General features: G+C 37.7%; 1 pseudogene; it reads left to right on the forward strand.

Moving 5' to 3' along the window:
- The first annotated feature begins 16 nt into the window (after nt 1–16).
- LOC127445565 (ubinuclein-1-like) lies at nt 17–28,000 on the forward strand (annotated as a pseudogene).

Here is a 28,000-nt window from a genome sequence, read left to right on the forward strand (position 1 = left end):
ACTGGCACGGCACTGATCCGTCCACTGAGAGCGTTTCACTGTGATTTTTGGAAATAGTTGTGGGTGTTCATTTCAGTGATGAAATTTGAATTTCTGGTTAAATTGAATCGCTAATGCATAGCTGGTAGGTTAGACCGAACTCAAAAGCTAGCGATCGTGAAGGCGAACTGCCTACCAATGCATATTGGACTCCTCCCGTTTGCGTTTGAAAATAATTATTCTGTTATGCAATGAGAAGTCAACTGAATTCTTAATGGGGAGTATTCAGCTACCGGTGTCACGACGGCTATGCTATTCATCGCGGGCCGCGTGGATAGAATAAGACAAAGAGGGTTTTCCTCATGGAAGAATTGGCTGTTGAAGACCTAATGAGAACATGCCATACAAGACAGCACATCAACAATTCACCGAATACATGATATGGAATAAACATGCGTGGTATGTTGTATTTCTAGTGTTGTCTTCGAACGGTAACTGCATTTACCCAATGCTTATCGCATCATTCGCTAACGCCAACTTCCTTTTCAAGGAAGGAAAATGACACTAATTTCAATAGGCTTCACATGGTAATAATTACCCAACCAGACTACGTGCACCTGTTTGGGAAGAATCGTGGGATGTTGCCATCGGTCTGAGCAATGGCCTCTCCACGAATAATTCAACTGACCGCAGTCTCAAGCGATGCACACTTCCCTCTTCCCACTGTCCCTTCTACCCCCAATGCTAATGACATACCTGTCAAAATGGGTCTACTTGCGCCGACGCCAGCGGCTGCATCGCCACCAACTCCACCAGCTGCAACGCGAGTGGAATTAAAACTCTTCGAGCCGGACGATCAACACTGCCCGGAGTTTAACTTCCCTGATTTGATCAGGGCAAAGGTGGTTTACAGTAGGTAACCATTATTGTGCAGTAATGTAAATCGCTGGTAAGTCTCTTGTTTTCATATGTTTATGTTTAAGGAAACAACCGAGAAAAAGAAATGTCAGACATTAGATAAGGTGCTGGAGTACAAGGAAAAGGATGAACTGGAGGCACTTGCAAGAAAGTTTGTAGAAAAATATGTGAGTATGAGCCTCTTCATACATCAATTCATCAATGGGAAGGGCAAATTAGGTCTGGAGCATCAGGCAATTGGACATTAGTCTTGCTCTGTGTTGTGATGTAATGGACCCCATTTCCACTTTAATTTAGCAAGGTAAATCCCTTTTTATTTTTTATTTTTTAATGATTTAATGTACAGGTGCATCTCAATAAATTAGAATGTCGTGGAAAAGTTCATTTATTTCAGTAATTCAACTCAAATTGTGAAACTCGTGTATTAAATAAATTCAATGCACACAGACTGAAGTAGTTTAAGTCTTTGGTTCTTTTAATTGTGATGATTTTGGCTCACATTTAACAAAAACCCACCAATTCACTATCTCAACAAATTAGAATATGGTGACATGCCAATCAGCTAATCAACTCAAAACACCTGCAAAGGTTTCCTGAGCCTTCAAAATGGTCTCTCAGTTTGGTTCACTAGGCTACACATCATGGGGAAGACTGCTGATCTGACAGTTGTCCAGAAGACAATCACTGACACCCTTCACAAGGAGGGTAAGCCACAAACATTCATTGCCAAAGAAGCTGGCTGTTCACAGAGTGCTGTATCCAAGCATGTTAACAGAAAGTTGAGTGGAAGGAAAAAGTGTGGAAGAAAAAGATGCACAACCAACCGAGAGAACCGCAGCCTTATGATTGTCAAGCAAAATCGATTCAAGAATTTGGGTGAACTTCACAAGGAATGGACTGAGGCTGGGGTCAAGGCATCAAGAGCCACCACACACAGACGTGTCAAGGAATTTGGCTACAGTTGTCGTATTCCTCTTGTTAAGCCACTCCTGAACCACAGACAATGTCAGAGGCGTCTTACCTGGGCTAAGGAGAAGAACTGGACTGTTGCCCAGTGGTCCAAAGTCCTCTTTTCAGATGAGAGCAAGTTTTGTATTTCATTTGGAAACCAAGGTCCTAGAGTCTGGAGGAAGGGTGGAGAAGCTCATAGCCCAAGTTGCTTGAAGTCCAGTGTTAAGTTTCCACAGTCTGTGATGATTTGGGGTGCAATGTCATCTGCTGGTGTTGGTCCATTGTGTTTTTTGAAAACCAAATCACTGCACCCGTTTACCAAGACATTTTGGAGCACTTCATGCTTCCTTCTGCTGACCAGCTTTTTAAAGATGCTGATTTCATTTTCCAGCAGGATTTGGCACCTGCCCACACTGCCAAAAGCACCAAAAGTTGGTTAAATGACCATGGTGTTGGTGTGCTTGACTGGCTAGCAAACTCACCAGACCTGAACCCCATAGAGAATCTATGGGGTATTGTCAAGAGGAAAATGAGAAACAAGAGACCAAAAAATGCAGATGAGCTGAAGGCCACTGTCAAAGAAACCTGGGCTTCCATACCACCTCAGCAGTGCCACAAACTGATCACCTCCATGCCACGCCAAATTGAGGCAGTAATTAAAGCAAAAGGAGCCCCTACCAAGTATTGAGTACATATACAGTAAATGAACATACTTTCCAGAAGGCCAACAATTCACTAAAAATGTTTTTTTTATTGGTCTTATGATGTATTCTAATTTATTGAGATAGTGAATTGGTGGGTTTTTGATAAATGTGAGCCAAAATCATCACAATTAAAAGAACCAAAGACTTAAACTACTTCAGTCTGTGTGCACTGAATTTATTTAATACACGAGTTTCACAGTTTGAGTTGAATTACTGAAATAAATGAACTTTTCCACGACATTCTAATTTATTGAGATGCACCTGTATATCTATATATCACTAAAGTCTATTTACATGTTTATTAAAGGGATATTCTGGATTCAATACAAGTTCAGCTGGATCGAAAGCATTTGTGGCACTGTTGATTACCACCAAATGTTATTCTGGCTTGTCCATCCTTTAAAAAAAAAAAAAAAATCTGGGTTACAGTGAGCCACTCACAATGGAAGTGAATGGGGCCAATATTTGAATGTTAAAACGCTCACTGTTTCAAAAGTATGGCCACAAGATGTAAACAGTATGCATGTTAATATGATTTTAGTGTAATAAAATTGCTTACTAACCATTTCTGTGTAAAGTTATACACAGCTTTACAGCTTTGTTGCCATGACAACTTAATGCTGTAAACTCTAAAACCTTAAAATGATAAAAAAAAAGATGATTGATACAACAGCTCATATAATACACAAGTCTTAAGAGGAGATTTAATGTAAGTGTATTTATAAAATTATAAGCTTCATATTTCTGCCTGTAAACCCTCGAAAAATTGTTTTTTTAAAGATATTTATTTTTTACCCTTGTTTCATTGTCATTGGAGTCCAAAATGTTTGTTATTTTTCTAAACTGAGAGTATCTACTGTATAAATCCAGAAGTATTAAATATACCTTTTTAGATTATGGTTCTGAACAAACATTTTACTTCGTATTATCATTTTAAAGCCCTATATGGTTAAATCCCAGATGTGGGTCTCTCAGTGTGGCTCCATCTGAAAATGGTTAAAATTTACCCATTCAAAAGTCTGGAGTAAAAATAATATTGAAACAAGTAGTGTTAAATTATTCCCATAAAAAACAATAATGTCTAAATCTCTGTTTTTGAAAGTACAAAAATACACTATTTATTAGAAGTGACACAATGGGCTCTTCAGTTTGTGCAATACCTATATTTAGTTTTTGGATTTCAAAGATCTACATCTACAATGCTCTGGAATGCATTAAAAGTACTAACAAAATCCAAAATTTCAGGCAGGAAAGTTCCTGAAATGAAATGTGGTTGATTTGACATGGAATAACCCTACTGAATTTTACCCATCTGTAGTTCATTCCTCATTCCAAACCCACAAAATTCCACATTTAATTAATTAGGGTAACCCTTAAATCACCTTTAAAGTAAACTGAAATAGACTGACACTAGACTGAAATACAGGCTTACATACATCGACATACAATGTCGATGTAGATTTGGATAATTTTCACTATCATGGTGCTTGCTTTTGATTGTTCTTTTGCTTTCTCGACTAAATGAGTATACACCCTTTTACTTTTTTTAGGGTGAAGCTGGCAAAAAGAAAAAGGACAGATTAGAGGACCTGGTGGATATGGGCTTTGGTTATGATGATACTGATTCATTTATTGATAACTCTGAGGCTGTGAGTTTCAGGCCAATTTGGTCAGATTATTTCCCTTAACAAAATAGTGTATAAATGTTGTGGTAAAGTTTTTTTTTACTTGCTTTCTTGCATGCCATAGTATGATGAATTGGTGCCAGCTTGTCTTACCACCAAATATGGAGGGTTCTACATCAACTCTGGAACTTTGCAGTTTCGGCCAGCCTCTGATGAGGGAGAGGAGGAGGAAATAAATGATTTTGAGGATAATGACTTTAAACCCAAGGTGTGTAAAACACATTTAAGATCATAGTTGCTATAGTGCCAGCCGTAGCTTAGTGGTTAAGGGGTCAACTTTGGTAATTGAAGAAATGTTCATGAAAATTGTTGATTCTGATGGCCCTTTTCTAGCACCCATTATTGGTAACAGGGTACACTTAACCCCTAACTACTTTGAAGAAACTAAAATTGCAAAATTGTTCAAAATACACATATCTTCACAGAAACAAAAGCTTAAGCAGGAAAAAGAGAGAAAGATGGGCAAGAAAAAGAGAGATGACATGCTGACTAAGAATGAAGAAGAGGATGCCTGGAAGAGGTAAATCTGCTTTTCTTTTCCTTTGGAAGTTTACTCCTATTGTATGATGGACTACTTGTAGCATCCTTTCTCAAACTCCATCATTGTTTGCAATTTTCCTGCCCCCTCCTCAGCACCCAGCCAGACAAGCCCTCAGCAGAGAAGAGGAAAAAGAAAAGCAAGAAGCCCCTAAATATTGATAAGATGCTGAAGAAATTCCATAAGGAAAAGCTTCAGCAGTTGCAGATGTTCAGTGCAAGGGAGAAAGAATCAGATGCTCTCAATGACTCCATCATGCAAGCTGAGGTTCAAGAACTGCCCATATCAGCAGACCCTCTCCTCACACTCATTGGTTTGGCCAGCGTGGATGACCTCCTTCAAGCGGTTAAGGCAGTGGAGCAAGACTTCGACCTAGACGGGCTCTTGGGTGAGCCACAGAACGTCTGCTCTCCAAGGCTTGAGGAAAGTGGAGAGGCTTTGAAAGTGTCAGTCACCACAAAGCCCCCTTTATCACTTCCTGATGGTCTTCCTCCAACACTAGAGCAACACATTCAAGAACTTTCTCGGGTATTGTTTGCATCCGCTAAGGATTAGAAGAGAGCTTTGTTTATTTGTGGGTGTACATGCCTTATTTTCTTCCTCGTTTTGTCCTTTAGGCTGTCAAGACAATTGAACCACAAAATAAGATGGAGATTTTGTCTTCAGAGCTCAACAGTGTTTTACTAGAGTAAGTTACTAAGCAGGATTTGAATAGGTAACATCTTGCACACCATACAGTGTTTTTATAGGTTGATAAAAGTTTTATGAAATTACACCTTTTCTAAAGGCATGTAAATACTCAACGTCTTTCTCTTTGTATGGTCAGAGTGGAGGTGAGCTCAAAACAGCTTAGTGGCAAAGTACGTGCCAGAATCTTCTCCTACCTGGCATTGCATCTGTCTTGCAGTAAAGGCACTTTGGTTAAAAGAGCCAAAAAGCTCCACAACCTACAGCAGGTCTGTGACTATACCAAAAATCTCAGCATTGCAAACTTGGATTGCATTACAACTCACTCAAAAAAACAAAACAAATCAAAGTTCTGTCTTTTCTTTTGAGTTCACAATACTCAATATATAGAAAATTGATCCACTACAGCATGCCGGTTCAAACATTTTAACTTTGAACTTATTTGCCACGGACCTTTTAAAGTGCAGCCAATAATTACCGGACAATCATGGCGACAGTTAAGTTTTAAGCTCAAAATACAACTTGGTCTCATGGAATCATGTTACTATAGGTACAGTACATATTTGCAAGGAGATTTTTACATGGCTCGTTGTACATATTGATACAGTTTCCTGGTGAAATGAACACTGGAGGCGCTAAAACAACGACTGTTATAAACAGCAGATTAGCAGTTCATAATGATTTTTCGACCTGTTCCTCACACAATGCTCAATAACATCTAAGCACTTTTACTATAGCACATGACTTGTAAGCAATACATTTTAACGTTTGCAATACATAACCAACTACATTTACAAGCTTTCGAGCATGATCAAATTTCGCATTAGCTCAACTGGTAGAGCATTGCACTTGCGATGCAAAGGACCGAAAATGTCATGGGAGTACCACAAAATGATGTGGTTCAGCAATTACTGTACATTTGCTTTTATGACACTATTGGTGAGGTTTTGGTTTAAGGGTTAGGGTAGGGAGGGTCTTTTTGTTGATTAAAAACTCAATAGCATTTGAACCTTAACCTCATCTGTTTGGGATAAATTTAACTTGTCATGTGTTTATCAGGATGAAAAGTTGAGGGAGCTGTGACAGAAGCTTGAGAATGCGGTTGCCAGGTCCATGTCAGAACAGATTACCCATTTCCAAAATCACTGCCAAGCTCACTCTGAAGCCAGAGCAGCCAAGTAATCGGTGATTTATATTGTTTGATACAAACACTCTAAATATTCACTTTTATAGTTTCACTGTACTTTATTGAAGGTAAGAAAGCCTGACACATTTAATGAGTCTATCCTGTCTTGTTTTAACAGAATGCAACTTTTAATTGTATGCAACTTGTGTTTATCCTCGATGAAAAATATCATGAGAAAGTAGTTTGTGTGTTTTAAGGCTAGAGGCTGAGAAACAGAAGGAGCAGCGAATGATTGATGGCTCTGAGGAAGAAGAGAAGAAGAGTGGAAAAAGAGTCTTTGGGCCTCGCAAGAGATTCCGATGGAACCAAGAGATCAGGTTGGGTTTCTTATGTGTATGCTTGAATGATAAAACTGCCTGAATAATACATTAAACTGTGTTGTTTTTTCAGGGAGTTGCTCTGTGAGATTGTTAATTTGAAGATGATTAACTATGACTTTGAGTCGCCTGTATGCTCAAGTTTGGAGGAGTATCTGAAAACATTCCTGGAGGCTGATGTTAAACCACTTTGGCCTAAAGGATGGATGCAGGCCAGGTATACAAAGCAAATTATGGATACTCAGAAATTTAGGAGAGCAGTATATTGACTTGAAAAATCTATAGGTTCCAGTTCAGTTTTTTACATTTTAGATTTACAATTGCATAACTGGTCACAAAGTGCTTTTGTTCCAAAAGTAGACATCTGTAACTTAAGTACTTGCATTATATAAAACTCAGTCTTTTATGTTCAAACTCTGCTGGGTCTGAACCCTTGTAAATAAGAAAGTGGATGTTACAGTAAAAGGATAGTCCCTATTAATTCATTCAAAATGGTGAGTATTTTTTGATGAATTCCTTCATGTTCTCAATAGGATTCTGCTTCTAGAAACTCGGAAAGCACATGGTCACATCACAGGTGTGGTGTAAGTATGATTATACACTTCTTCCACTTTTCCACTTGAATAGTCTGATATCTGCTGAGCTGTTCCTTTGGGGAAAGTTGGGGAGTTTCATTATGTTCTCTAAGTGTGTTAATTATCATAAACAAACAAAGTGGAAGCTTCTGATATTAAACTTGGCCTCTAAGTTCATGTTCAGAAATTGCCCTTTCTCCATTTTACAGGGCAAGAAAGAAACCACTGAGCGCTACAAAACTAAAAAAGGTACAGCTTAGAGACTAAGACACACAATTTTGGTATATATGGTGCTATGTAGTTTGCTATTGTCTGTTAATGTAAAGGTATGCAACTCTTGCATATTAACAAAATTATCAGGGAAATAATAAATATTGTCTTATAAGAACCGCAAGAGGTTAGTGAGAATCATATACTTTATTTATTAAACAGTTTGAGTGTTGTTGTTTTTTTGTTTGTTTTTTCCATGCAGTATGGTATTTCCAAGTAAATAATTAAGACTCCTTTTACACCTGGTATTAAGATGCATCTGGGGTGATCCGTTCACATGTGGTCAGGCAAGACACATCACTGTTTAAACCTGTAGCCCATTTTTCGGACGTTGCTTAATACATCTGAGATGAAATGGCGTATTCCAGATCTACTAATAATGATAATTCCTCTCTAGCTAATTATGTTCTTCAAACACATGAGCATATTTGATTATATTTAGATTGAGTTGTCTGAGGTAATTGCGCATTGCTGTGTTTACTGACAAGGGCACATACACGGCCTGGCCAAAAAAGTTGCCGTTTGGATTTAAGGCAGTGTTATGATCTGGGGATGCTTCAATTGGTCAGGTCTAGGCTCAGCAATGTTATGTGGCAAGAAAATTAAGTCAGCTGACTACCTGAATGTACTGAATGACCAGGTTATCCCATAAATTGATTTTTTTTCTTCCCTGATGGCATGGGCATATTCCAGGATGACAATGCCAAGATTCAGCAGGCTCGAATTGTGAAAGATTGGTTCAGGGATCATGAGGAATCATTTTCACACAGGAATTGGCCACCACAGAGTCCTGACCTTAAAGGAATAGTTCACCCAAAAATGAAAATTCTCTCATTATTCACTTACCCTGATGCCATCCCAGATGTGCATGACTGTCTTTCTTCAACAGAACACAAATTAAGAGTTTTAGAAGAAGATAGAGCTCTGTCAGGACCTTATAATTCAAGTACACGGATGCCAGCACTTTGACGGTCCAAAAAGTCACATTTAGGCAGCATAAAAGTAATCCATGCAACTCCAGTCGATCAATAAATGTCTTCTGAAGCAAACAGATACGTTTGAGTAAAAAATAAATAGATAATTAAAATGTTATTAACTTTCAAAAGGTGCTTCCTGCCAGCAGTTAACGCATCATGTAGCAGTGCTTATTTATAACAGAAGAATGAACGTCACGCGAGAGTTCGGCCATTTCAAACAGCATCAGAGCCATGGATGGAAGCGCCGATTAAAGTTTAAAAACATTTTAATTAAACTTGTTTTTTACATAAACCTATCGATTTGCTTCAGAAGACATACATTGATCAACTGGAATCGCATGGATTACTTTTATGCTGCCTAAATGTGACTTTTGGAAATCGTCGGCCTGTGGGGACATTAAAAAGCACTTACGATCTCATGTGTCGGACGCCTCGCAGGATCAGGAGGGCGGAGGTCCAGTCAATGGTGGCAGTGAGCTTTGTGAAGTAAGCCAGGAGATCTCGAACATTTATGCAGCGCTGACAAAAATCTTGACTGACTTGGAGGGCCTCGCAGAAATACGACAACACATGAAACTTTCCACACTGATCACAAGAATGGACAATGTTGAAAAGCGGGTCGAGTTTCTTGAGTTGGCCGAAAGAGAGCTACAGGCAAACCCGCCTGCTACCAAGGCTGATGTGGAACAGGTGTGGGGTAAAACTAGAGGATATGACAAATTGGAGCAGGCATAATAATGTGCATTTCGTTGGAATCCCTGAGGGAAAGAAAGGTCAAGATATGGTGAAGTTTTCGGATGGGCTCATTCCGGATTTGTTCGAAACAGTGGACCACCGGCTCAAAATTGAGCATGCCCACAGAGTTTTTGTCAGCTTCCCATGGTGTGTGACCTACCCAGATCTATCCAGGCAAGATTTTTGCGGTCGGCTGACAGAGACTTTACATGCCCGTGACAAGCTATGGCCTTCATTAAATCAATGGTGTGAGTGGGTAATTTTGCCTGATCTTGGTCAACAATACAGACCACACATTGTGCATTTTATTGATGCAGCCTGAGAGGGTATGTTATTCTGTTGGCTGCAAGCTGACTCTTGCTCTACTTTTTTTCTCTCTTTTTTTTTTCTCTCTTTCTCCTTTTATTGACTTATTTTTTTAGTTCATTTGTTTATTTTGTGGGTTCAGTGTGATTATTTACTGGGGCTTATTTTATGGAATACATTTTTGTGTAATTTAATGGCATGGTTTGTTAAAAAAAACGTAACCAGGAGAAGAAGAAAAACACCAGACTTGAGCAATCCAGTAGCAATAATGTTGCGGAAAATCTTGTGAGCATGCATGGACCGTCAGATTTCTGGGAAATGTATGCCAGCTGGGACTGTTGTGTGTGGGGTTGAAGCACTTTCTCTCTCTCTCTCTCTCTCTCTCTCTCTGTTCTGTGGGTTGAACAGGATTTTATTGTTACATCAATGTTGGAAAGTGGTCTATATAATTTTGCCTTGGGTACACAGTTTATCTTTAAAGTGTGACATATTGACATGTAATATAGGTAAAATGTTTCTCTCCACGTGGAATGTTAATTGGCTGGGGCACCCTATGAAAAGAAGGAAGGTTGTATCTTTCATTAAGCATAAAAAATATGATATAGCGTTCCTTCAAAAAATGGACCTTTCTTCATAGGAAGCTGAAAAACTTGGTAGGGCATGTGTTTTGTAGTGCTGGTTTGAGTAAGAGCAGGGGAGTCGTCACGTTAATATGTAAGCATTTACAATTCAAATGTCTCAAACAGATCAAAGATAATTTAGGAAGAGTAATTATTGTTTAGGCTAAAATACAGGGGAAAAGTCTTATTTTGGCTAAAATGAATGCACCTAACGCTGATGAGCAGAACGTTTTATAGATCTTGAAGGGAAGCTACAAGCTGCTGGGATCCTTCATAATACGGTTTTGGGTGGAGACTTCAATCTTTTAATGGATCCAGTTCTTGATCATAGTGATGCAAAAGTGTGTAGATCCTTTAGAGCAACGTTGACATTTCAGAGGATGTGTAAAAATCTTGGTCTCACAGACATTTGGAGATTTCTGAATCCATCTGGGAGGGACTATAGCTTTTTTTCCATCAGTTCATAAGATTTACTCTGTGTGTGTGTGTGTGTGTGTGTGTGTGTGTGTGTGTGTGTGTGTGTGTGTATGTATGTATATATTTTAATCTAAGTCACTTATTCCATCGACCACTGACTGCTCAACTGGGAACATTTTAGTTTCAGATCATGCTTTGGTGTTTTTGCCGCATATAAAGAAAAGAAAATCATAGAGATGGCACTTTAATACATCCCTTCTACAAGACCCTGAATTTCAACAAATGTTAAAGACAGAAGTCGATGTTTATGTAGAAACCAACTGGTCCTCGGTCCTCTGTGGGCGTGGCATGGGAGGCGCTTAAGGCAATTCTTAGGGAGCGGATCATACAATATGCCTCATTCATTAAAAAGTTCAAAGCACAAGAATTCATAGAATTGGAAAATGATTGGAAAGAGGATTAAAAGTGCTGAAACAGAGCTGATGCACCATATGTCATCCAGTGGTCAGTGGCTAAAATATAGGTACCTATTCTGTCACAGAAGGTTGAGTTTTGGTTATTCAGGGCAAGACAGACATTTTGAGTCTGGGGACAAAGCAGGGAAACTACTTATCAGATACATAAAACAGAGAGAGTCTTTTTCCATCATGCTTTCAGTGAAGTCTTCTGGAGGCAATATATTTACTTTTGACACAGATATAAAAAAGGCCTTTAAAGAAGATTTCCATCTTTATAGCTCCTCGTCTTTGTCTACTGATAAGGATATTAGCAACTTCATAGAGCCATTAGAACTTCCTAAATTGATGAGGTATCAAAAAAACTCTCTTGACTCAGATATTAGTTTAAGGAGCTTGTTGAGGTAAGTAAAGCCTTGCCAACAGGTAAGGCACTAGGGCCAGATGGTTTTGCCATAAGATCTAAAAAATTCTATGTCATAGGACTGGCTCCACTTATGTTGGAAGTGTACACAGAGCCATTAAATAAAGGTGAACTACCGCCAACCATGACACAATCCCTGATGTCTCATTCTTAAAACAAAAAAATATAAAAGGATCCAAATGAATATAAAAGTTATTGTCCAATTTCCCTGATCCAGTTAGATGTCAAAATATTGTCTAAAGACGTTTTATAAATATTATGTGGTCAGTAGCGAATGATCAGACCCCGATAGCTGCCATCTCACTTGACGCAGAGAAGGCATTTGATAGGGTGGAATGGGACTATCTTTTTAAGATTTTGGAAATGTATGGGTTTGGGAACACTTTTATTGGGTGGATTAAGTTACTTTATAAATGACCGTTAGGAGCAGTACAAACAAGTGTATTAATTTCAGATTAGTTTTCTCTTGGTAGGGGAACCCGACAAGGCTGTCCTCTCTACCCTTATTGTTCTGTCTTGCCCTGGAAACATTAGCAGCTGCAATAAGAAAAGAGTGTTGTAGCAGGAGGTGTGGTGCATAAACTTTTACTCTACACAGATGATATATTATTATTTGTCTCTGTCTATGCCTAGCCTCCATAAAATTATTAATTCCTCCTCCAAATTTTCAGGATACAGGGTGAATTGGTCTAAATCGGAAGCTCTTGCACTGACCGCATATTGCCCTGCCACGGCTTTCCAACCTGGCGCCTTTCAGTGGCCCAAGCAAGGCATTAAGTATTTAGGCATTTTATTTCCAGCAAAATTGAGAGATTTAGTTAGTTAATTTTGACCCATTAATGAAAAGGTTCTCATGTGATGTGGATAGGTGGGCTTCACTACATTTGTTTATGGCTGGGAAGGTCAATGTTATAAAAATGAATTGTATCCCAAAATTAAATTATCTATTACAGGAGGGGCGTGGTTATGACTCCGGACTAAGCGCACGTCTTTTTGTGAGCTCCTGCCGTTATTCTTGTAAAATCCTGTATACTATCCGACACGAAGCTGATTCGACCTTATCAGTTTTCCGAGGTGCTAATATGCTGTCGAAAAAAGCTAAAAATAAGCACAAATTGGACTCTTTCCCAAATGTGGAACAGGATGAAGGGGATGCTAGCAGTGTAGCTAGCTCAACAGGTATGGCTTGCAATTCCCCATAGCCCGAGGAAACTTTGGCCAATAACAGCCAAAATTCGGATGTGCTTCAGAAATTAGACATGTTGAGGAGTGACTTTTCCACAAAGTTCGACGGAGTGCTGAATGCAATTCGTGACGTCAAAAAAGATGTGAGAGATTTCTCTGGGCGTACTGATTTGGCCGAAGAGCGCATTAGCAATGTGGAAGACAGTTAATTCAGAGAAGGGCAAGATGGAAGAGATGACTAAACATGTGGCTTTCCTCTCACACAAACTTGACGAGCTGGAAAATCGTTCGCGGAGATCAAACCTTAGGCTGGTTAATTTACCAGAAAAGGTGGAAAACCCCGATGCCTCCACCTTCTTGGAAAAGTGGCTGCCTGAAGTGTTGGGCCCTGATACATTTCCCACTCCACCTATCATTGAGAGAGCGCGCAGGCTTCCTGGCCGGACACACTGTAATCAGTCACCCCTGCCAAGAGTGCTAATTATGAAGTTCTTGAACTTTCAAGATAAAGACCGCGTGACGCGAGTGGCCAGGGCTAAAGGAAAGGTTATTTATGGTGAGCATGAAGTCATGTTTTTCTGGATCTGTCGGCGGAGTTGCATCGGTAAAGGAGGTGCTTTGACAGGGTGAGGATAAAATTGTAATCCCTGAACATTAAATGTGGAGTGATTTACCCGGCCAAGTTGCACCTGACGATTGATGGACAGATACACGAGTTTGGAAAAAAAAAAAAAAGTTTATACATGGAATACAAAATGCAGGTGATACATAGAGAACATAAAGGGAAAATTTTAAATTTCCCTAATCTTCGATGCTAAACGAGAAGTGACAATACCTCCTTGATTAATATGTTGAATGCCCATTTGCTAATGGACATAACTAATATTGTTATTTTAGAGCTGCGAGGTTGATGTTTATAATTTTTCAATTTTCATTTCTTGCTGTTAATCCTAATGGCTGTTGGTAAGTCTGCTGTTTTATTTTAATGGTTGAGCTCATGTATCGGTTAATAATCTAACATTGAAATATTGCCGGGAGACTCAAGTCTTTATGGTCTTATTCCTTTTTGTTTGGATTTAGCTAATTACCAGTTTGGTTTGGTTTGGTTTAACTGCTCCCTTGGTGACATTGGGTCAGTGTTGGGACTTAACTATATCCCAAGGAGATAGAGAGGGGAGGGGGGTGGGATTGGCTGTCTTGTTCGGGGTGACAACTAATGAGACTGGGTTGTGGCAGGTTTTTGAGGTGTTATTATTTTGTTCTGGTCTTAATTATGATAATTCCTTATGGTGGCAGATCTCCTGGCTAACTTCCACATCGAAATATTTGCTCTATCCACTCGCTCAATATGCTACACAAATTGTTTTAAGGTAAAGTAAAATCACATCAGTCAAGATGTTAAAAATTACCTCTTGGAATGTAAGGGGGATGATAAAAATGGTTAAGCTTAAACAAGTTATTACTAGGATTATTCAACTTCAATCATCCACAGTATTTATACAGGAGTCTCATTTGCTCAAAGAAGAAATCCAGAAGGTGCAAAGGAGATGGCCAGGTCAAGTGTTGTCATCTTGTTTTTCTTCCCATTCTAGAGGGGTTTTGGTGTTGATCCATAAATCTGTACCCTTTCAAGTAAATAAACGTATTTTGGATAAAGCTGATAGATATTTGATAGTGCAAGGTATGTTTATGAATAAAAATATTAATTTGGTTAATATCTATGGCCCGAATGATTATAATCCTGCATTGTTTGAAAATCTTTTCTTGTTAATTGCCTCTCTCTCAGGTACAGTAATAATTGCAGGTGACTTTAACTGCACTCTCGATCCATTGCTAGATCGCTCATCAGGGTTGGATAGCGAGGGGCCGTTTACACGACAACGTTTTCAACTAAAAACGGAAAACTTTTTATGCGTTTTGGCTGTTCGTTTACACGACAACTGCGTTTTGGGGCCTGAAAACGCAAACTTTTGAAAACGGGTTTCAAAGTGCAAGTTTTTGAAAATGATGCCGTTATCATCTCCGTGTAAACATACAAAAACGCGAATTTGTGAAAACGACGACGCATGCGCATGACGTATTACGTGTTATATAAAGAATGATGGATTGATAGGCATCATTTTGAGATGTATAATTGTCAATATGAATACCGGTGTCTGTGCAAATAACAATTTATTCATTTGGAGTGTTTTGTATGGAGTGTGAACATTGTACAGTAGGCAGAACCTGCAATTTGAAAATCTTGAAATTAATGTATGGATTCAAATGGGAAAAATGTATTTGTATTTTGAATGTTATTTATTTACTTAATTTTATTTGATGTACCTTTACCCTGCAATTCATACACCCACCACTTTTGTATATAGCCTATAGACAGAGATGTGATGCCATGTACAGTATTCAATAATATACTTAGAATATGAAAACATGAGGCAGTGAAAATGTATGTTAGATCCAGTGTACACAAGACCTCTCTCTCCGTCAGAAGATATCCATATATCAGAGTTCTGTGTGATATCCAAAACCAGTCAACAACAACAACCGCTTATGTTAACTCACTCTCCTACCAGCCCAAGAATCAGCAGGGGGAATATAGAAGAAGGCAGGAGACAAAGTGATGGTAAAAATGAGCAGAATTTATTGTATAATCTTGAGAGAATTCAGTCTATAGGCATGCGCGCAAGTACTTCAAAACAACGCGCGAGACATTCAAAACTACATTTTTAGTTTATTGATGCTTCTCCAGCAAAGTAATTGTAGTAATAAAGCAACCTCATCGTCCGTCCAGACAAAATTGCTCGATGCTTTTGCCATCTTCATTGTTTGTATTCACCGCTCTGTAGAAGATGCTTATGTGCACAGGCGCGTTGTGTTTCTTTACAAAATGACATCGCCAACTACTGGCGTGGCATACATAATACAGCGCTTTTAGTAATTTTCGTGGATCCGTGTGAACGGGGATTGTTTTTACAACATTGTCTTTACGCAAAACTTTTCAAAAACGCAAAGGAATAACTTTTCAGTTTTTAGTACATGGTTGTCGTGTAAACAGACAATTTATGAATGAACTGAACTTGTGTGACCCCTGGAGGACAGTAAATCCAGTAAAAAAGGAATATTCACTAAAACCTCTTCCAGGGTGGCAGCTTGCTCATCCCCCCCCGCCCCCCCCCCCCACCACCCAACAACTTTGGGGGTGTGTTGAAGCGGGTTTCGCCCAGGGTGCCATACAAGCTAGAACCGCCACTAAACAGTTGTATATACGATAGTGCGGTATTATCAGATCACTCCCCCACCTCTTTATTCTATTTAGATTCACAATTAACCAAAGGACCCTCTAGATGGTGTTTGCATCCTAATTGGCTGCAAAATTCAGACTTCATTAAATTTGTTGGAGATCAGATAGATGTATATTTTGCAATTAATACAGATCAGACCTCTGCGACAATTAGATGGGAGGCCTTTAAGGCATATACTGTTGTGCTCAAAAGTGTGCATACCCTTGGAGAATTGGTAATATATGTACCATTTTTAAAGAAAACATGAGTGAGCAGGCAAAACACATTTCTTTTATTTCTTATGGGAGTCATATTCAACTGTAGGTTATAACAGAATGGCACAATCATAAAACAAAACATGACAACAAAGAAAAAAATGAAATGACCCCTGTTCAAAAGTCTGCATACCCTTAGTTCTTAATAATGTGTATTGCCCCCTTTAGCATCAATGACAGCGTGCAGTCTTTTGTAATAGTTGTCTATGAGGCCCCAAATTCTTGCAGGTGGTACAGCTGCCCATTCGTTTTGGCAAAATGCCTCCAGGTCATGCAAAGTCTTTGGTCGTCTTGCATGAACCGCAAGTCTGAGATCTCCCCAGAGTGGCTCGATGATATTAAGGTCAGAAGACTGTGATGGCCACTCCAGAACCTTCACCTTTTTCTGCTGTAACCACTGGAGGGTCAACTTGGCTTTGTGCTTAGGGTCATTGTCGTGCTGGAATGTCCAGGAACATCCCATGCGCAGCTTTCGTGCAGAAGAATGCAAATTGTCTGCCAGTATTTTCTGATAACATGCTGCATTCATCTTGCCATCAATTTTCACAAGATTCCCCGTGCCTTTAGAGCTCACACACCCCCAAATCATCAGTGAGCCACCACCATGCTTCACAGTGGGGATGGTATTCGTTTCACTATAGGCCTTGTTGACCCCTCTCCAAACATAGCGCTTATGTTTGTGACCATAAAGCTCTATTTTGGTCTCGTCGCTCCAAATTACAGTGTGCCAGAAGCTGTGAGGCATGTCAAGGTGTTGTCGGGCATATTGTAACCAGGATTTTTTGTGGCATTGGCGCAGTAAAGGCTTCTTTCTGGCAACTTGACCATGCAGCTCATTTTTGTTCAAGTGTCATCGTATTGTGCTCCTTGAAACAACCACACCATATTTTTCCAGAGCAGCCTGTATTTCTTCTGAGGTTACCTGGGGGTTTTTCTTTGTATCCCGAGCAATTCTTCTGGCAGTTGTGGCTGAAATCTTTCTTGGTCTACCTGACCTTGGCTTGGTATCAAGAGATCCCTGAATTTTCCACTTCTTAATAAGTGACTGAACAGTACTGACTGGCATTTTCAAGGCTTGGGATATCTTTTTATATCCTTTTGCATCTTTATAAAGTGCCATTACCTTGTTACGCAGGTCTGTTGACAGTTCTTTTCTGCTCCCCATGGCTCAGTATCTAGCCTGCTCAGTGCATCCACATGAGATCTAACAAACTCATTGACTATTTATACAGAGACACTAATTGCAATTTAAAAAGCCACAGGTGTGGGAAATTTAACCTTTAATTGCCATTTAAACGTGTGTGTCACTTTGAGTGTCTGTAACAAGGCCAAACATTCAAGGGTGTGTAAACTTTTGATCACGGCCATTTGGGTGATTTCTGTTATCATTATGATTTAAAAAGGAGCAAACAACTATGTGATAATTAATGGCTTCATATGATCACTATCCTTAAATAAAATACAGTTTTTTTTTTGTTTTTTTTTTGTATGATCAATCTTATTTTCAAAATCAATGCCAAAATTTACAATTTCTGCCAGGGTATGCAAACTTTTGAGCACAACTGTATTAGAGGTCAAATTATTAGTTTTACCAGTTCCAAAACTAAAATTCAAACAAAATATGATTAATCTTGACTCTGAAATCAGAGACTTGGAAAAAGTGATAGAAATAGATAATTCCATACACGATAAATAAAAACTGGTACCCCTTAAAGTGGAATATGAGGAACTTTCTACACAAAAAGCTGAAAATAATTTATTAAGACTTAAGCAAACCTTTTATGATCAGAGTGGAAAAACCCAGTAAACTACTGGCCTGGCAAATCAAGAGATTAAACTCAGAAAGAGCCATTAATGAAATTAAGAGTGAAAAGGGGAAAAATTACTACAGATCCTTGTGAAATATATTATACATTTGTTTCGTTTTATAAAGCTCTATATCAATCGGAATAACCTATAAGCTCATTAAACCAAAACAAGTTCTTAGAGGGTTTAGATATTCCATCTATTTATGAAGAGACAAAACTTGAACTAGATAGAGGACTAGAGTTAGAGGATATATCCAATGCTATTCTTAATATGATGGGCGGTAAAGCGGGGGGTCCCGATGGCTTCCCAATTGATATTTATAAAGCATTTAAAGATAAATTAATAGGTCCTTTGATAGAGATGTATGCAGAAACTTTCCAACAAAGATATCTCCCTCCTTCGTTAAGAAAAGCCTTGATTACTCTCATTTTGAAGCCGGGTGAAGAGCCGACAGAATGCAGCTCATATAGGCCAATTTCTTTATTTTTTTTTTTGCGGATGCAAAAATTATTCGTGGCTCAAGGCAGTGTTCACCGCTTTCTCCTTTACCTTTTGTTTTAGCTATGGAACTGTTGGCAATAGCAATAAGATCACACCTTTCAATATGTGGGATTCATACGGGCAACTTAGAACATCGTATTGCATTATATGCAGATGATACCATGGTATTTCTATCAGATCTTGGAAAGTCAATTCCATCCTTTTTAAAGCTTATTAGCCAATATGGAGAGTTTTCTGGATTTAAAGTAAATAAAGATAAATCATCGATCATGTTTCTGAATAAACAAGTAAGAATAAATCCAAAGGTAACGCACCCATTTGCAAATGCTATAAATGGCTTTGACTACCTTGGAATTAAAATAACCCCTCAGATAAACACCCTCAACTCAGGTAATTATGAACCTTTGTTTGCTAAAGTATCAGAAGAGATAACTAGACAACACTGCCCCTGTCTTTGATGGGAAGAATAAATGTGATTAAGATGAACATATTACCGAAATTGTTTTTATTAATATTACGGCTTGCACCTCCTCCTGCTTTTTTTCAGAGAGTAAGAAAGCTGCTTTCTAATTTTATATGGAATAATAGGAAGCCGAGACTTAGACTCTAATTTTTATATTTGCCATTTGATAGAGGAGGACTACAACTTCCAAACTTGCTATGGTACTATTGGGCTGTGCAATTGAGGGCTGCGATGTACTGGTTTTGTAGAAATTCGGATTTGCCCTGGGTACAGGCCGATTGATGGTTGCAAGAGGTTTAACACTGGACAGTCTTTTATATTCAGCACCCAGTAAGGAACTAAAGAAAAAGATAGATAATCAATTTGTTAGAAACACTATTGAGGTTTGGAATGAAGTACATAAATATCTTGATGATTCCCCAGTGCTATCTTTTTTTTCACCAATCTGGGGCAATGTACATTTCAACCTGGCTAAAAATGATATGGGGTTTAAAATGTGGTTAAATAAGGGCATTGGCAGACTGATGGACTTATATGAAGACAATATTTTAATGCCATTTGACAAGTTATCAGCAAAGTTTTATATATCTCCTAAACATTTTTTCAAATATTTACAACTAAGAAGTTTTATTTTTTCATGACTAAAGAACTTGGTACAGCTTCCTCCAGTGTCTATATTGGAAACATTTCTATACAGAATTGTTTCAGTAAGGGGCGGGTTACCCAATTATATAGTATACTATATAATATAATTCAATATATTATATTAATCTGTAATATATAATATAAAATCAAAAAGAAAATTCTGACAATAAAAGACTAATGTGGATGCAAGATTTAAAAATAGATATTCACAGGAGGATTGGGGGACAATATGCTTAAAGGCACAAATGCAACCATTAACACACGGATGAGACTTATACAATACAATTGGATAATAAGAACGTATATAACTCCGGTAAAACTTAATAAAACTAATTCTAATATCCCAGATCTATGCTTTAAATGCAATAAACTTCAAGGTACTTTATTTCATTGTATATGGGAATGTGAGGAGTTGCAAAAATTTTGGAATGGGGTGATTCGATATATCTCTCAATTTACCTCTTCTTTAGTTCCTTTAACACCTGTATTGTGTATACTCAGTATATACCCAGACAACTGTTCTCTTTTTATTAAAGAAAGAAAAATGGTGGATTTATGCCTATTACAAGCCAGACACGCTATTGCCCGATGCTGGAAAAATACTAGCTACCCTACTCTAGGTTTATGGTTAAAAAAAATTTATATCAAGCTTGGCTCTCGAAAAACTTACATATGTGGTAAAGAAGAAATCCTCTGAATTTCAGAATATATGGGAGGTGTTCTGGACTTTGTTAAAAACTGAGATATTGAAGAAGCTATAGATGTGTGAAGTTATTGAGTATGTATTTAAATCAACATAAGGAATGTATTATATTTAATGTCAAAGCTGCTTTGGAGGGGGAAGGGAAGAAGAAATTTCAGTTAAGTATGTTTTCAATGTGTAAATTGTAAAAACTCAAAGATATGTGTTATTAAAATATATATATATATATATATATACTACAGTCTATCCCCTTAGAAGTACTTCTTTCTTATTTTAAACAATTTGATAGAATATCTAAGTCCTTTATTTGGAATGGTAAATTACCTCAGTTGCATTTCAGTAATTACATAGACCAATTGACAAATGAGGTTTAGGCCTCCCAAAAATTTTGTTTTATTACTATGCTTTTAATCTCAGACACTTGGCCCATTGGTCTCTTCCACCTGAGAGAGCCCCTCCCTGGTACTACATTGAACAAGCGGTCCTTGCCCCAATCCACCATTGCGAAGTCTTTCTATCAAAATTCCTGGAGAAGTAAAAATGCATCCCATTATTTCACACATTCAATATAGACAAAGGTTTTCTTGTTCAATTTTGATATTTACCTAAATGTTTCCTCAAGCATATGGCTGAACCCCAAATTGTATATTAACAAGTCCCCCTTTTGCTGGAAAAAATGGATTGAGAGCAATGAAAACCATGAAATATTTTTTATTATGTAAGAGGGCTATCATGTTCACTTTTCTAATGGCATAAATGCAGACATCGCTCTTTCATGAAGTTCTTTTCATCTGTTAAGCTGTAGAGGGCACAGAGAACCAATGTCAATGCAGACAGAAAACAGAAAACAGAAAAAAAAGTTTATGCACAAATTTTTTTTTAAAAAAGACTATGAAAAAAATGACAAATTACTCCCTCATGACTAAAGCAGTACCTCTAAATGAGCAAAATGATCTGTAATTATTATCTACACGTCATTTTATTCAATTTGAAATTCATAAAATTATAATTATACTAAATTTGTCTTTGCCTCTGCTTCAAAAAGTTGGTCTCGTAAGAATAATGTAGAGGTTGGGATAGACTTCCAGTATCATATCTGGTTATAAAGTGCAATCTAATCCTGTTTATGTTAAATAAGCCTGCTCCCGAGTAGGTTGGCGCTTACAGACCTGTTGCCATGACAGCAATTCCAAGATGCTCTTCGAAGAATGTAATAATCTAGGATCGGGTCAAATCGTCAACAATGAAATCCAGATAACTCCCTAATCAACCTATGAAGAATGGGCCAGAGGTTGCTTAAATGCTTCTCCTGTTTACATCTCAAATGCCATGTGGTCACATTTGTTTTTGACTACCTCTGTATGTGGTATTTGTGATCCGGTCACAAAGTTTTGCACCCCATTTACACCTGTATTTAACGCTGACCACTTGTGATCAGATCACCTGAAAACCCTCTTAATAACGGGATTAAACAGGGTCTAAGATCATAGGGTTCAACTGACTAAAACGTTTGGGAACCTGTTCTTGTAAAGTAGCTGTTTTGCAGCATTATGTCTGGCATGTTGCATTCATTATTAATATAGTTAGTTAGAGCTCTGTCTCTAAACCTAGCTCTTTCCAATATTGAATGCACAAGCCAGTGCTGTCCCTGAGAACTGTAAGAATAACCTGGATGTTCAGGGCCCTCCAGCAATGAAACGCAAGCATCTGAGTCTACCTGTGAGCACACAGCCTGATGTTGCAGCCACTCCAAGCACCACTGCTGAAACGCCATCAAACACACAGACATTTGCCGCTTTATCTACCGATCCAGCTAATCATAGGAAAGGGGCAGTCAGCACTCAGAGAAGTCCGGTGACTGCAGATAGGGTTGGATCAGTGCAGATAATGTGGACCAAGTCTAGTATGGAGTCAGATTCAAAGCAACTCCATCCTGGAGAGAAAGCGACTCCAAAACTGATGCTGATGGCACCTCCAGATGGTGCTCAGGCTAATGGTGCATCAATCATTCAGGGTGTGGCCAGACTGCTCACTACCAACTCAATAGGTGACACACCGGTCTCAATGGCAGCAGTAAGTAGTTAAATAAATGTACAATATGGATTGGTTGCTTTTTAGATGTGGATAATCAAAAAATTTGAGTTGTGCAAAATGCTATTGCCCTGACAAATCCTATCCCCCTTGGACCCCAAATGGTAGCCGATTTGAATGCCTTGTGGAAAACCCTGATCATTTATTACATATACTTATCATATATGTAGTACCTGAAAGCAGATCATATAGTTTGTCTAAGTATTACGTACATTAAATATAACAGAATCTTTGAACTGTACTTAAACTTTTCCTTTGCTTATATTTCAGGCTGCTGGGGAGTTCTCATGTGGGAATCCAGCACTCCCCACACCTTCTCTTTCTCTTCTTCCATCCTCCTACCCCACCACAGCACAGCCAAGCATCTTACCAAGCTTTGCTACCCTGTATGCTCTCCCATTTCCTGGGCTAAGCCATGGCACCAAGCTCAGTGGACAGCCTCAGGCCTGCAAAGGTGCATTTTTTCCTGGCCTAGCACCTGGAACTTTCCAGCATGGTCTTATACACGGTGAGCAGATGTTGATCCTTAAAATGTACATGTAAAATTGGTCAGCACATCCCTGTTTGTTTAAAGGTGAAGGGCCCTATTTTGAGAGCATTAGCGCTAAGTACATAAGCGCAAAGTCAGTGAGCATGGCCATGAAGTTTTGGTATTTTCGTGCAAGCATGCATTATATCTAGGCACAAGTGGGTTTTGCGAAATCGCTCTCACAACGTGCAAATGGGCTGGGTCAAGTGCAGTTTAATTCAGAGGTTATTTTCTGGTTAAAACAGAAAGAGAAAATGTTTTAAAAGCACCACAGCAACACAGTATTTACACTTTCAGAAGTCAGCCTGTGAATGGTTTACTTATAGTTGTCTATGCACATTAAATTGGAATGAGAAAAAGTATTTTAACAGAAAAATTACATAACTTTTACCTACATAGAGGGCCTTGATAAATTCATACATGTTCTACCTTGTTTAGACCAAAGAGTTCTTTTGTCTTCAGAATAAAAATGCTGTGATGTTTCAAGCACTTTGCTCCATCATTGTAATGTAACATTTGTCATCTGGTGTTGTATCTTCCTCCTCTCCTTCCTATTTCAGGAAACTCCATGCTGTGTTCTAGCACTCTTCATCTTCTGTCTGTCCCCGTTTCCTCTCCTGCTTCTCTTCATTCTTTAACACCATGGCTCTTTGATTTAGGTAACTTTGCACACCTTTGAAAAACCCACAGGGATAGTTGAAACATGCTCACATCCGTCATTGTGTTCAGATAAATGTTTTCTTGCATTACCCCTGTCTGTTTGGCCTGATTTTTCTGTAGCTGACTGTTAAGGTTTAACTTTGTAACTTTATTTGAAGTTTCACCCTGTAATACATGCAAAGCCTTTATCTTACTCAATTTATCACTCAAAGAATAAAGCTTATTTAGCCCATTTAATTAGTTAACAGTAGAAATGTAAGGCTTTGGTAAACCTTACTGGTCTGGAACAATTTGGCTTGAGTTTTAGTTTAATTGACTCTTCATAATCCATTCATAAGCAGCCAAAGTAGAAATGGCTAGTTACTTTTGTTGACTAGCTAACTGTCTCTTCATAATCTGTTCAAAACCAGACAAAGTAGCCATAATATGACTAGTTAGTTTGTTAGTTAGTAAGTTTAGATGACCTAACTAACTAGCTAACTGACCTAACTAGCTAACTAACTCTTTAATAATAGGTTCAAAAGCAGCCAAAGAAGCCATATTTGCAATGGTTAGTTTGTTATATTATTAGTTTAGTTTTACTAAATAACTCACACATTCTTCATAATCTGTTCAAAAGCAGCCAAGTCATATTAGCAATGGCTAGTTAGTTTGTTTCATTTGACTAAACTCACTAACACATTGACTGTCTCTTCATACATGCAAGTTGTTCAAAAGCAGCCAAAGTAGCCATAATGACTCCTCCTCCACATTACGCGTGACCTTACCAACGAGCTTACCTCATCCTTCTCATGAGCGTGCGTCACAGATGTACGGAAGCGAACATTTGTAGTTCGAAAGTATATAAGTATTGTTTTGTTTCTAAAAATAATCAATTGTTTGGGTTCAGAAGAACTTTATTTGTCGAATGGAGTCGTGTGGATTATTTTGAAGCACCCTAAATATGCATTTTGGACCATCAAAAAATGGAGTACATTCACTTGCATTGTTTAAAGGAGGAGGCCTGAAATGAAATCCTAAAAGTCTTAAATTCTATTTTGATGAAGAAAGAAACTCAGATACATCTTGAATGGCCTGAGGGTGAGTAAATTATCAGCAAATTTTAATTTTTGGGTGAACTATTCCTTTAAGTAATTAACTATTGATATTATGGCTACTATTCTATTTAACCGATTGTGAAGAGACAGTCAACTAAACTAACTAATTAACTATTGATATTATGGCTATTTTGTTTGCTTTTGTATGGAAGGGATATTCTACCAATTTTAAATAAATTAATAAAAGGATAAAAATGAAAACCTGATTAACCATTTCATTTTTAAAAAGTGTCTGCACAATATGAGCCAAAATTAAAAATAAAATTAAATGATTTCATTTTAATTTTCATTATAACAATGCATCATCCTGGTCAAATTAAGAAATAAAATAAACTGATGATCTGACATTTAATTTTCACTACAATCTCGAGGCAAGACTGCCAGTTTTACAATGAAAAGGCAAATGTGAATAAGAAATTGCAAATACAATTTTTACAATGCTTTATCTTAATGCTCACGCAATAATTCAGATGCAAAGTTCAGTTTTAATTTAATTTTTTTATATTTTATCTTATAGTTTTACATTTTCATTTTCACATTTCAACTTGTAAATTCTGTTAATGAGTGGGTGGCGCTCAAGAGATGATACTTTAATACAGTGCTTCTCACACTAGGGGGTGCAGAGAGGTTGCAATGGAGATGTTCATTTTATGTGTCCTTCCGTGACAGTGAATTGAGAGAAAAGCCAAGAATCCACGATACAGCGCTTTTCAGGTCGCAAGAATTGTGATATCAGGTTCACATTTAAAAATTCCAAGATTTACAGAAAAATGCAAAACTGATTTTTGTTTTGTCAGCCAACTGAATGAACATATCATTGGAATCACACTTGTAAATATATGCATCATGCTTGCTGCAGGGTTTGTTTTGCAGATGTTACAGGTAAAATAAGTTAATTCAGTCTAATTGGATTGTTTCCCACCACAGCCAATTAAAACCTCAATATCCCCTCTATCATACTATCAACACTAGAGAAGGCATATATGAGTGATTTGTTTTATTGGAATAAGAGCAAGCTTAATAAGTAATAAACGCTGTCTTTCCTAACACAGCAAATGAAAATTAAACGTTTGAAATGCTTGGATCTGGCATACAGCAGAATCATAAGTGTTCCGCACTGACAATGTCATGCTGTGAATCAGTAGTGATAGAAAGTCTCAAACTCATGGAATGTGTCTCAATTTATTTTCACCAAAGTCAGTGGTCTCGTCTTGATTGGGATGCTTATTGATATAGGCTAAATATGGATGTAATTACGAAAAAGTTTCAAACTTGGATGAACTCAGAATCAGAATGAGCTTTATTACATCCATATTTAGCCTATATCAATAAACATCCCTGTGGCAGCAGGGGCGTGGTCAAGCATCTCTCCGGAGAGAGAGAAAGCAGTAAGGGCACTTACACCTGAGCTAAATTATGTCTAACACCTGTCTCTAATTTCAGTGAGCACGGGGAGAGCAGCATAAATAGAGCCACAACGCAAGTAGATGAGAGAGAGTGCCTGGGCACCAGAGATCATAGTGTGAAGCCAAGAGCTTATTATTGCAAAGCTGAGAGTTTATTTTGTGAAGTAGTTTGTTTATTTTTATAGTGAATTATTGAACACTGTGAAAGCTCTAAAAGAGTGTATTTGCTGCAGTGGGGAGAATAAAACGCTTACCTGAACCAGGAAATCTGCTTCTCGCCGCCTCCTTTCACTGAGAAGTGTTACAATCCCAATCAAAACGAGGCCACTGACTTTGGTGAAAATAAATTCATCATGATACAATGTTATAGTGAAAATTTAAAATGAAAAATTAAATGATTTGATTTTATTTTTAATTTTGGCACATATTTTGCAGACACTTTTTAATTATGAAATGGTTAATAGCCATAAAAGCAGGGTTTATTTTGAATTGAAAAATAAAAGGTTTGACAAAGCCATTGATTTATTTTTTGGACTTAAAACTGATGTTAATTTTGAATTGCTGCTTTAATGAACTATCACATCAGTGCTACTTTCAGAGATGAACATTTTGTTTTGTTTTGTTTTTTGAGACAGATGGAAACCAGATCCATGCAGATGGACTTAATGTTAGGAGAAAACTACATTAATGGCCATTAGAGTGAAAAGACAAGTGTGACCTCAAGCAAAACTCAGAACATGAACATGATGCATTCATGGTGTCAAAAGATTTACATTAAAATTGAATGTGCAAATTATGGCCCAAGGATACCTTTCATTTCTACATTATAGAGTTAAAACTCCTTAAAAATGAATGTTATTTTTTTTGCAGTAAGGCAAAATATGCTAAATGCTGGGCTATGGACTATAAAATAAGCCTTTTGTTTTTCATAGTATTAAAATGGGAATTTGAATTGTATGACCAACCTTACTGTAATGCACTTACTTATAAGCTATTTATGATATGAAACTGAAACAATGGTAAAATACAGATGCCATGGGTTGCAACCCTACAGTATTAATTTTATATATGTGTGCAGTGTGAATTAACTTTGAATGAATTGTTTGTGCTAATTAATGTCACTTTTTTCTTGTTTGTTTTTCTTTTTACTGTACTGAGGAATGAAAATGATTCCATGTAATGATCTCAGGGCTGTTTGATGGCTGGGTTTTTTATAGAACTGCTGCAAAATATTTAGAGAACATGCACTCTCTTTTGTTTTTGAATATCCTAAAATGTGAATTTTGAAAAATAATTTGAAATGATAATGTGGAAAAATAAAGCTTCCTAAAACAAAATTATTAACAGTACTTTATGTACTTTTGAGTATTTTCCTTGTTGGTACTCAATGACTCATTCGACACCTATAATGGTACAGTTTTGCTAAACTGAAGACCAGTTATTTTGGGCACAGTGACTCCATTAGTCTGCTACATGGATTAATAATATAAAATCCCATGAACCCTGTTGTTAAAATGTATGCTTTCTTCAAGTCTTACATAGGACAACATTTGTCTCACAGATGCAGTGTTTGTATTGTTCATTGGCTATTAAATGTCATTTTAAGTTAAAGCA

The sequence above is a fragment of the Myxocyprinus asiaticus genome, chromosome 8 (assembly GCF_019703515.2).
Source record: "Myxocyprinus asiaticus isolate MX2 ecotype Aquarium Trade chromosome 8, UBuf_Myxa_2, whole genome shotgun sequence".
NCBI lineage: Eukaryota > Metazoa > Chordata > Actinopteri > Cypriniformes > Catostomidae > Myxocyprinus > Myxocyprinus asiaticus.